The sequence below is a fragment of the Mastomys coucha genome, chromosome X, assembly GCF_008632895.1.
Source record: "Mastomys coucha isolate ucsf_1 chromosome X, UCSF_Mcou_1, whole genome shotgun sequence".
Classification (NCBI taxonomy): domain Eukaryota; kingdom Metazoa; phylum Chordata; class Mammalia; order Rodentia; family Muridae; genus Mastomys; species Mastomys coucha.
Window position 1 is genome coordinate 17176140 of NC_045030.1, and position 12704 is coordinate 17188843.

A 12704-nucleotide genomic window follows, 5' to 3' on the forward strand; every position below is an offset into this window, starting at 1 on the left:
TCATTGGCTGTGATAGTTTGGAAAAGAATTCATCTCAGAGAAAGAGTAACTTAAAAAGTCCTCTTCTTCAAACTTGATGCAAGAGTTCCAAATGTTAAGCAAAGCATTCAGTTTCACTTTGTTGTTCTCTTACAAGCCACCTCCCTAGTTATTCGTCTATGTTTCTTTTGGGTATATTAAATATTTTTGAAATATATAAGCTGTTCTGAAAACATAGTATAGTGTAAAAACATGAAATAAACAATACTACTAATAGAGAGGCTGAGATAGGAGAAGCAAGATTTCAAAACCATTATGTTGTACACAGCAAGACACTGTCTTGAACAAACAAGCTGAAGGTGTATATGGATTGTACAATATTGGACCTATTTCTCTAACTACCAAATTAGAGAGACCATTGGATAATAATCAACAAATTTCTTATTCCTCATTATTTTGGATTCCAATTGATTAGGATATGTTGGTAATATTAATTTCCATATTAAGGTATTAAGAAAAAGTAACTGATACTTCATGTTGGTTTTGTTGTAAGAGGTGGAATTAGATTTGTGTGGATTTGTTGAAAGATTACTTTCTTGCTCCGTCTAGGGTGTACTTTTGCTCCTTATGTTGATGTTTTCCATCTATTACCCTTTGTAGGGCTGGATTTGTGGAAAGATATTGTGTAAATTTGGTTTTGTCATGGAATACCTTGTTTTCTCCATCTATGGTAATTGAGAGTTTTGCTGGGTATAGTAGCCTGGGCTGGCATTTGTGTTCTTGTAAGGTCTGTATGACATCTGCCCAGGATCTTCTTGCTTTCATAGTCTCTGGTGAGATGTCTGGTGTAATTCTAATAGGCCTGCCTTTACATGTTACTTGATGTTTTTCCCTTACTGCTTTTAAAATTCTTTCTTTGTTTAGTGCACTTGGTATTTTTATTATTATTGGTGTTTGGATTATAATTGGAGGAATGTCTTTTCTGGTCCTACCTATTTGGAGTTCTGTAGACTTCTTGTATGTTCATGGGTATCACTTTCTTTAGGTTAGGGAAGTTTTCTTCTATAATTTTGTTGAAGATATTTACTGGCCCATTACCTTGGGAGTCTTCACTCTCTTCTATACCTATTATCCTTAGGTTTGGTATTGTCATTGTGTCCTGGATTTCCTGGATGTTCTGGGTTAGGAGCTTTATGTTTTTTGCATTTTCTTTGACTTTTGTGTCAATGTTTTCTATGGTATCTTCTGCACCTGAGATTCTCTCTTCTATCTCTTGTATTCTGTTGGTGATGCTTGCATCTACCACTCCTGATTTCTTAACTAGGTTTTCTATCTCCAGAGTTGTCTCTCTTTCTGATTTCTTTATTGTTTCTATTTCCATTTTTAGATTCTGGATGGTTTTGCTCATTTCCTTCACCTGTTTGATTGTGTTTTCCTATAATTCTTTAAGGGATTTTTGTGTTTCCTCTTGAAGGGCTTCTAGATATTTAGCTGTGTTCTCTGGTATTTCTTTGAGGGTGCTATTTATATCTTTCTTAAAGTCCTGCATCATCATGTTGAGATGTGATTTTATGTCTGAATCTTGCTTTTCCAGTGTGATGGTGTGTCTAGAACTTGCTATGGTGGGAATATTGGGTTCTGATGATACCTTTGTTGTGTTGCTTATATTCTTATACTTGCCCCGCATTATCTGGTTATCTCTAGTGCTACCTGCCTTTGCTAAATCTGACTAGAGCCTGTCCTTCCTGTGATCCTGGTTGTGTAAGAACTCCTCAGAGTCAAGTTGTCTCTGTGATCCTGTGATTCTGGTATCCTGTGATCCTGAGCTTGATAGAGCACTTGGGAGTGGAGCTTCCTTCGGGTGTTTTGGGACTAGCTGTAGAGTTTGTGCCCAAGGTCTACTCAGGGCACCAGCCAGCCAAGACTGACCAGAAGCAACCTGAGCCACAGGGCTGGTGGTGTTCCTGTGTGCCTAGTCCCACTGGTCCCAGTTACTACTGGTGTTGGGACACATGCTGTGTCCGCCTCACCTCTGATCCTGGGTGTGTTAGAGTGCCTTGCAGTGGACCTTCCTGTGGGTGTTTTGGGACTAGCTGTAGAGTTTGTGCCCAAGGTCTGTTCAGGGCACCAGCCGGCCCAGACAGACCAGAAGCAACCCGAGCCACTGGGCTGGCAGAGTTCCTGTGTGCCTGGTCCCACTGGTCCCAGTTACTCCCCGCGTTGGGACAGATGTTATGTCCTCCTCACCTCTGATCCTGGGCATGTTCTCTCCTATATTTTATTATGGGAGTTATTTATGTCCTTCTTAAAGTCCTCTTATTATCATTATGAGAAATGACTAGGTCTAAATCTTGCTTTACTGGTGTGATGGTATATCCAGGGCTTGCTATGGTGGGAGAATTGTGTTCTGATGATGCCAAGTAACCTTAGTTTCTGTTGCTTCTGTTCTTATGATTGCCTCCTGCCATCTGATAATCTCTAGTGCTCCCTGCACTTGCTATATCTGACTGGTGCCTGTCCTTCCTTTAATCCTGGTTGAGTCAGAACTCCTCAGAGTCCAGCTGTCTCTGTGATCCTGTGATTCTTGTATCCTGTGATCTTGAAATTCTGCATCTGTTAGAGTTCTTGGATGTCAAGCTGCCTCTGTGACTCTAAGATCCTGGTGTGACCAAGCTCTGGGGTCTGTGGGAATGGCTGCAGAGTTCTGGCCCAAGGTAGACTGGAGTAGACAGTAAAGAACCTGAGCCTCTGGTTGGGCGGGGTTTCTGCTTCCCTGGATCCTGTTGGTCCGAGTTACTCCTTGTGGTTTGGGAACAGATGTTGTATTCTCCTCACCCTGATCCTAAGATCCTGGGCATGCTAGAGAACCTGGGAATGGAACCTCCTCCTGGGATGTGGGACTGGCCACCGAGTTTGTGCCCAAGGTAAACCAGGGCAGTGAGGATGATCTTTTGAACCTCTTTCCGGAAGAGTAGACATGTATGATTTTCTTTCAGCCCAAGTGAGAGTTCCTTTGGATTCCTGAGCAGATGTGGAATTTTTCATAGACCCTTGAATACATTTGGTTAATCTCTTGGGTGCAGAGGGACAGTTCCTGAGCATCTTGGGAAGAAGTGTAAGATTGCAGACCTCTTTAGCTAGACAGTGAAATCAATAAGGAACCTTGAATATATGGAGATATTACCTGTCCATGTTGGTCAGCGGGTCAGAGTATGCAGAAGTTGGCCCAGACACTGTGTTTTCTTCCTTGAACTTTTCACTGGCATCTCCAGTATTGTGTTTTGAAGATATTGCAATTGCTCTGGCACCCAACTGGTCAAAAAGCTGTTTTCCTTCCTGAGAATTGTGGATATGATAAGAAGGCAAAGTACACAAAACTCACATGACCACTGGCCTCAGGAATCAAGAAAAGCTCTAGAGGGGCACTTGGAATGGATGTCCTCAGGCCTGCATGGGCCAATCCTAAGCTACCTCACCTGGCATTTATGCATGCAATAGCAGGGCAAACACCCAAACTTTTTGAATGAAGAGGGACACTGAGGAACCTCTTCCTTAGAGTCCAGAGTGCTACCTGGTCTGGTGCCCATTGTCAGGGGCTATGACAAGGAATTGTTGAAGGGCAACATGGTTGGAAATGACAAGGGATGCTTAGGAGACTGTGCTCTCAAATCCCTCTTGTACCAGAATAGGACTCACTGTCAGAAGGCCATAGGTGTTACAGTGATGTCTGTTGAAGCCTTATAACTGAATGGAAGGCCATAGGTGTTACAGTGATGTCTGTTGAAGCCTTATAACTGAATGGAAAAGGCTGATCCAGACACTTGCTCCTCAGAGACTATTGGGGCTAGACAATCATTTGCATATTGTTGTAGGGAAAGAACAAGTGATAATTTTGAATGGAGAATAAAATGCATTGAATTGATTTTTCAAATACTTTTCTGTATTTTAAAGATGATCTATTTGATATAAATTTATCCTAGATAAAATTGAGACAACTGTGAACATCTTCCTAGATGAGGAAAGGCATCTCTAAATTACTATGTAATACTGCAATAATATTATCACACACACACAATATGCCATTATAGGTACTGTTCAGAGAATAAGAACAAAATATAATTTCCTTATACTACAGATAAATTTATTTTTCAAATACTTTTATCTGTGTTTCATTAAGTATATAGAGTCAGAACACAGACAAATTTGGACTCTTGAATGTAGCAACTATAGCCTTAAATAAGTGCTTTGTCTATCAATTTACATGTCAGGTCCCAATAATATTTCAATATTTGGATTGTTTGTAAGGTCATATAATTCTCCTGAAGGCACAATGTGATTAATGGCTCATATTAGTGGTTCTCCATGGGGCATTCAAATTTATTCCAATGAAGCAGCTGTAGCATAGTTGCATAGAATGATTTTTAGAGCCCTTATTCAGGTTAATTCTTTGAAAAGTCATATTTGTATAGCAGGTGATACACTGAAAATATGTAAAATTGAGAATATGAAGGTATTATTTTACTGACAGAGAAACTTGATTTGCTTGTTGCATACAGTGCCAGTTTCTTTGATGAGTTTGTTCTTGCTGGATGAAAGGTGTTTGTTGTCAAGTTCTCTTTCTTGTTGGATACACAGGCAATAACCCTTGCATCATTCTGAAGTATAGGGGACTTTTCTATCTAATTACTTCCATATGCCATTGTCACATTCTTTCTCCTTGGAATTTCTGAATGCTTTATCGCCCCCTTCCTTTGTTTAAGCACAGTTTACCCCAATAAATTCAATTTTAAATGTATATACTACCAGGTATCCCATTCTTTTCCTACATTCTGGGATGTATTCTCTTTTTGTCTAATTTTATAGTTAATTCTGCTTATCCTTCATACCAGTACACATCTGAACAAATTTTGGCTCACCAGAAATTTCTTGGTCTTGTGAAATTCTTGAAAGTGTTGAATTTACATACCAGAGTTGTCAGGAGCCATCATAGGAGAAGCTAATAAGTAGCAGATGTTCTTCCGAAGATGAGTCTACTTTGGATTAAAATTAATGACAGATTTGATTCCATAGACAAGGCCCAGGAGAAATCCATTTTAGAAATGATTCCTGCTAATAATATGCTTTTCCTGTTATTAAATATATAACTATCACTAGGTATTAGCATACCCTTTTGAGAAGATATCTGCAGAACAACGAGGATGCGCTATACATGATGATGCTATAAAGACAAATAGACAATAATTCTATAGAATACTTGATTCAATTCAAATAATTTTAGGAGGAAAGTATTAGAGATGCTCTTAGTTGCTAGAAGTCTGTAATAAATTAGAATCAAGAAGAAAGTATGCACGCTACCCAGAATAGTAAGTAAAGGTTGAATAATAAGAAATACATTGAGCTTTCATAATTATACTAAAAAGAGAAATAGACGGGACAATTGTACATTCAAAAAAAAATTATTTAGATCTAAGGATAAATCACAAGTGTGCACTATGATAAAGCAAGACCATGTACAAACCATCATTTGAACCTTTAATGAGTATATTATAATGAAACATTGCCTTGAATTTAATATTATCATCTTTCTATAACTGCAATTTGATATAATATTTTATCCCTGAAGAAATTTTATAAAGAACATTTTGTCTAATAAGGTATAAAAAGACCAGAGAAATAAAGTTGTTGGTTGAATCATTTAGCTTGGGGAGCTTTGCCCTATCCACCCAACCATCCAACCAATGTACATGTCTGTCTATATGTTTGTGTGTAGTTGTATGTTTATTCATGTAAGCATGCATGAATACTTGTGGAGTTGACTGTGATAGATAGTCAGGCCTGGCCAGAATGTGGGTGTATGAATTTTTGAACATATATGTATATATACATATTTTCCTATATGCAGAATCTTAATTCTTTTCCTTTCTTTCATCTCTGGTTCAAAAAGAGTTAGCCATTTTTAGAGAGGTTTATGGCTGATTCAACAGAGAAAGGAGCACCAGCAATAAATCTTTTCATTTATCCCTTACTGTTTTATGATGAGGTGGTAAAAAGTTTCTGGCCTCAGAGGAACTCAGACAAGCTGGTCAGGTACCACAGCAAAGTGACTTAAACTGAGGGCAGGTAAACATTTTATTATTATAGAGTAACCCTAAATATCTTGTAAATCCAAGTGTTACCCCCCACCCTCTTCACCCTCTGCTGCCTCAAGAAGAACCAAACAAGAAAGAACAACCTCTTGGGATGGCTCCTGGTACAGAATAATCCTGCTAGTCATGAAGAACTTGCCACATGGAAAAATGGACAGGAAATTATTGGTATCAATTCAGATTATACACCTTTTGAGAATAAGCTTGGCAATTCCAATGTCAGCACAAAATAACATTCTTAATTTAAGTTACAGTGACTAAGTTTTCTTATGATAAACACTCAATGTAAATTGAGTAGTAGTTTTGATATATACAAATGTCTACTTTAAACATCATAATACTTAAAAGAAGTGTCAATTTTCCAATTTGAATTTAAAATTTGAAGATTATTTTGATCTATGACTAGCTAAGACTTATGTGAATAATTCTACATACTTAGGAATGCTTGCTAAAATTTACATTATGAAGTTCAAATAAAATAACTTTTTTGCATAGTAAATTTAATAATGAAAATAAAAAAATAGTATATTTAATGGCATTTTACCTAGTAATTAATATTCTTTTCTCATGCTTTTAAAACTTATTCATTTTCTTTGTCAGAATACATAGAAATACATTTCATTACAGCACTTTCATACATATTATTTACTTGATTTATGTGTATGTGTGTGATGAAAATGACCATTGTTGTCTAGATGATTGCCAAGTTAATTCCCAGGTGTGAACAACTAGATGATCAGTAAAGACAGAAGATCCAGCCTCATAGAACTCCCAATTAATAACTTTATACATTTGGGTGGGAGAGGCTTGAGACTGGAAACCAGTTAAAGAGATGCTGGATTGGATATTTACTAGGGCTCTGGGATCCTTTCCTTTCCTGTATCAGTCCTGTTTAGGTGACCACTCATGTATTTTCCTGCTATTTCTTCTAGCAGGTTATGCTGGAAATAAGAAGACACTATCTTAGGGAGCCTGCATTAGTTTTCCCTTCCTGCGTATGCTCTTCTAACCCCATCTTGTGTGTGTGTGTGTGTGTGTGTGTGTGTGTGTTGGTGGATGGGTAGGTGTGAGTGTGTCAGTGTGTATGTGAAGTTTATGTGGGTGTTAATTGCATGTATGTATAACATCTTTACATGTATATAGGTACACATATGTGTGGCTATATGCGCATGTGTGTGCATGTGCATATAAATACCACATGTTAATGCTGCTGGTCTTTAATAACTCTACAGATTTCCTTTATTGAAGCAGGGTTTGGCGTGTTTAGCTAGCCAGCTTGTCCCCAAGATGCCCATTCTCCAAGTGTCCAGAGAATTGGTGAGCAGCCACACTCACTCACCATTGGGTACTGGAGATCTGAACTCTTATACCCACATTTGTGTGGCAAGTGTTTTATCCATTGGACTATCTCCCAGGCCTGATTATTTCTTAAATGTTATTAGGAATTAGTTTTTGTTTCATTTATTTCTTTCTCAGCAAATTCATTGTTGGCATATTGAAAATCTTCTGATTTTTAAATGATGATTTTGTGTCATGCCACTTTGCTGAAAATATTTATATATGAGTTTTCTGCTGATGACTTTTCAGCACATGTTTGACTTCCTTTCCTATTTGTATCCCTGGTGGGATGTAAACTGGTACAGAACTATCTAATTCTTTCTGTACACAGGTTTTCAAAAAGTAGAATCATTATATGGCCTAGCAGTAACATTCCTGGACAAATATTCAAAAGAAAAAAAGCATAAGTCCTACTACTGACATAATTGCAATCCATGTTTGTTGCTACAATATTCACTCACAGTAGCTAAGAAATAGAACCATTTCTTTCCATTATGAGATGAATAGATAAAATTACATATACACACACACACATGCATGCACAAACACACACACACATACATATATATATATACATATATATATATATATATACATATATTAGAGTTTTAATCAACTGAAAAGATAGCTGACAGCTTAAATCATGGCATTTATAAAAAAAATGGATGGAAGTAGAGATTATTGTTAGGCAAAGTAACACGGATTTGGAAAGAGGGAATTAACGAGCTTTCTCTCAAATGTGGTTTTGAGATTTTTTTTATATTTGCATCTCTAATTCGATATTTCTTTTAGCAAAGCCATACCTCCTAAGACTCCTCCAAACAGCTACCAACTGGGGACCAAGTATTCAAATGCCTGAGAATAGGGGTGACTTCTCATTCAAACCATCACTGAATAACTATTGAAGGAAGAAAGGAACCAGTAGGTAGAATTTGTGAGATCTAGGATGCTAATACAGGGGATGAACAATATAGAAGAGTAGTGGCTGGAGAGATGTCTTAGCAGTTAAAGGAACTGACTGTTCTTCCAGAAGAGCTGTTTTCAATTTCCAGACCCACATGCTAGCTAACAAACATGTGTTATTCCAATCCCAGTGGGATGTAACACCCTCTTCTGAACTTTGCAGGTACCAGGAAAGTATTTGGTACACAGACATATATGCAGACCAAATAACTGTAGGAATATATATAAGTAAATAAGTAAGGAATTGGATGAATGAAAATGGCATAATGAATCTCTTTGTATGCTTGCTTTTAAGCCCAGTGAAGTATTTCTATTGATCAGCATCTTCATATTTGTATAGATTTACTGCTTTTTCCATTATTAATTTGTTTTAATACTACTATATTTTAGAAAATAAATTATGTTTACTGTTTTGCATCTACTAACACTTAATTTACAAAATAAAATGTATATTTTAGAGGTGATTCAATAAGTTACCAAGAAGAATGTGCTTGACATGTCTATTAATAAAATACTTTGAAGGGATTTAATAAGTTCATTCAATATATGGTCTAGCCTTGCTCTGATGTTTATTAGTTTTAATTTGGATAATGTGCTGTTTTATTTGGATTGCCAAGTGGACCTATAATCATGAATAAAAGGAGCTTGTGAACATTCCTTTGAGGGATTATCTTGGTTAGGTTAGCCTCTGGTGTGTCTGTCAGGGACTGTTTTCTTTTTTTATTGGCTTAACTGAAGTAAGCAAACTCACCCTACATGTGGAAGGCACATTTTATGGCCCACATTACTGGACTGAATTAAAAAGGGAAAGAGGCCCTGAATAGCAACATTGATCTTCCTCTGCTTTCAGATTTTAAATGCAGAATTACTAGCTGCCTAAAACTCCTGCTGCTGTGACTCCCTGATGTGATGAACCTTACTCTGAAAGCGTGAGTCAATATTAATCCTTCATTTTTAATGTTGCTTTTGCTAGGTTGTTTGAGTAGAGAAATCAGACCAGCAAACAACACAGATAATGATGATAAATTATCATTACTGATATTGAAATTCTTGTTGAAAGTACTGATTATTATTATACCAGGACCTATATAACTTTTTTATTAGTGTTTATTATATGAATTTGGGAGCCTAAAGATTTGATATCTTTATGTCCATAGTAGTTATATGTTCTTGATAGATTAGTAGAAATTCCTTTTACTAAATACTAGCCATTATCTTTATATATTTTTACTAATTTTGATGTTAAGTCTATGTTACCACATATCACAATAATTATATTGCCTTATTTTCCATATATACTCACTTGCTAGATTGTTTTCTATAGTTTTGCTCTTTGAAAATAATTTGTTGTTCCTCTCAGTCATGTTTCTTTCAGACACCAGGAGAGTTCTTATTTTCAGCCCTATGAGCTAGTCTTCATTTCTGTATTTGTGAGTAAAAGTCATTTATCTTTAAAGTAATCATTAGGAAATGTTTAAAAGTTCTTGTGATTTTGTTGATTTTTTTTAGCTTTTTTAGATTATTGTTTGGTGTTCATTTCATCTTTTATTGGTATTGTGGGTAGTTTTACTGTGTTGTACTTGATTGATTTCTTCTTGGTTCTCATTTCACATAACCCGCCAATAAAACGTATTCTTATTGTGCTTTCATGAAAAAAAAAACTGTTGTCTTTTATGTGTTTGTCAGGAAATGTCCTTATTACTTGATAAATAATAAAAGTTAACTCTGCTGTATATCGTGATCATGGTTGATAACACACTCACTCTTAAAACTTTAAAAATGGCATTCTGTGCTTTTCTAACATGTTATAATGTTGCAAGGGTATCCAATGAGTGGTTTGGTGTTACTGTGATGTTTCTGCCTTTGCATATCATAATTTTGCCTTGTTACTCTAAAGCAATAAATATTCTTTTCTTGATTTTATTTTTGAAATCTTGAGTATGCTATGCAATGGAAAGTTTCTTCTCTTGTCATATATATTTGAATTTCTAATTGTCTCTTGACAGTTGTATTAAGTTGTCTGGGCCTGACCAGGAATAATGGGACCTTTCTAAAACTGACGTTGACAGGAAACCGACTGCATCGATAACATGCTTTGCTTGTAAATATTTGTTTTAGTGACCCCTAATTATATTGGAGCAATGTGCACTTTGTTTACATGCATATCTAATATGATCCTTCTTTGGACAAAGGGGTTAATTGTTATGCCCTCTTTGAAAGAAGAGGAAGATCTAAGGCTACATTCCTCAGAGAAACAAGAGATCAGGTAGGTTAGGGACAAATCCTCAACTAGGCAACAATAAAGGCCCCAAGTTAACCTGTGCAGAGGGTGAATCTATGGGAAATACCACATTAGAACCCAACTCTTCATCCCAGTCTAGAATAGTCATTCCTCCCAGGGCTTTGATTGACATCAGTCTGATCATTTGATGGTAGTCCCTAGTCCTTTGTCCTCCTCAAACTTAGCATCAGCTGCACTAGTGTAGGCATGGAGGATAGGACATTTTCTTTTCTTCATGGCCACCTTGAAACCTGGGATGAAGAGTTTGGGATCATAGTTTTTACTCTTCTGCCAGAAAACCAAACTCAGATAGGGGATATCATTTGAAATGTAAATAAAGAAAATATCTAATAAAAAATAAATTAGCCATGGAACAATTAAATTCCTTAAATGAACAATTAACCCAACTAGCAAAGACTTATAAATCTTCCCTTGATCAAAACATTTAGTTGAAATTATCTGCCTTCAGAGGCAAATTATTCTTTGTGAAATTAGTGGATGTGGGCATTGTCTTAGTCAGGGTTTCTATTCCTACACAAACATCATGACCAAGAAGCAAGTTGGGGAGGAAAGGGTTTATTTGGCTTACTTCCACATTGCTATTTATCACAAAAGAAGTCAGGACTGGAACTCAAGCAGGTAAGAAAGCAGGAGCTGACCATGATTCACTCCAGCGGAGGCCATGGAGTGATATTCCTTACTGGCTTGCTTCTCCTGGCTTGCTCAGCCTGCTGTCTTTATAGAACCCAAGACTTCCAGCCCAGGGATGGCACCACCCACAAGGGGCCCTACCCCCTTTATCATTAATTGAGAAAATGCCTCAAAGCTGGATCTCATGGAAGCACTTCCTCAACTGAAGCTCCCTTCTCTGTGATAACTTCAGCCTGTGTCAAGCTGACACACAACACCAGCCAGTACAGGCATTGATGAAGGGCTAGGAGGAAAAGGGTCAATCAGGCACTTATTCACAAAGAAATGTAAATTCATTACTCACGACCACAGTAATTAAAGCAACAATGTAACTAACCAAAAAAAAAACCATAGTGGTCTATATTCTCTTAGGTTACAAAGATATACACCTGGAAACCTATGCCATACAGAAAAGATATTAGGTAATTTGAGTTAGAAGGGTACATTTTAGGTCCTAAGGGTCAGAGGATGTAGGTCTGAAGAGCTCTTGAAAAAAAAAACATGTAAATAACAGATTACTTCCTCTGTCTATAATTCCCTTCATTTGAATATCTTGGGTTAAGTCACTTTAAGAGAAAGGAAAATTGAGAATGGAACTTGGCCAAAGTTGGAGACTTTGGGTACCCACTTCTACATATGGGGATGGGGAGTATCTTACACTACTTTAGGCAGAAGGCATATTGTCTCATGTACTCTTTAATGGAGTAGTGTGAACATTGGCCTCTCAGGTTGCAGTTCTTTATAGCTTAGGATGTCCATATTATTGGTAGGATCATCAGTACACCAGGCAACAATTATGTTATTTGTACATGGCTTGGGTAGCTATATCAAGCCAGAGTACCTTTTCATTTTTATGCTTAGCTACACAGATGTCTTAGTTAATGAAACCACACTATTTCTGGCCAGATGATTGAAGGGTAGACCTGATTTTCTGGCTAAAGTTGTACTCTTGGACTTTGAGAACTCTAACTGGATTGGATACCCTTGGTGAAATGGAAGTCTTTCAAGGGCACATCCATTCACAGTGACTGTCTGCGTTCTTCCTCTTGGATTAAAGGGGATAGAACTTAAATCTTTTTATTACATATTTTCTTATTTTTTAAGTTTCAATGTGTATATTTATTGTGTACAAGACTGCTGCATGTGAACATTTTCATACAAGTATATGCTGTATGTTGTGGATATTCTCCCCTCTCTCCCCTCCCTTCTTTCCCCACTTTCTTCCAGTTAGCTTCCTTGGTTCCCCTAGAGAGTTTCACTTCTAGTTTCATATCATACATATTTATTTTTATATATCCACATAAGAT

The 12704-nt window shown here is 36.9% G+C and overlaps 1 protein-coding gene across 4 annotated transcripts in view; it reads left to right on the forward strand.

Annotated features, from left to right (window-relative positions):
• Nucleotides 1-12704, forward strand: part of LOC116092009 (testin-like) — a 31780-nt gene that overhangs the window by 5927 nt on the left and 13149 nt on the right. For 2 of the 4 annotated variants that reach the window (XM_031373389.1, XM_031373398.1), the window contains exon 2: nt 9277-9355. The exons of the other annotated variants lie outside the window; for them this stretch is intronic. The gene's annotated coding sequence lies outside the window, so the exon portion shown is untranslated. The remainder of the gene's footprint in view (nt 1-9276; nt 9356-12704) is intronic. 4 annotated transcript variants of the gene reach the window in all.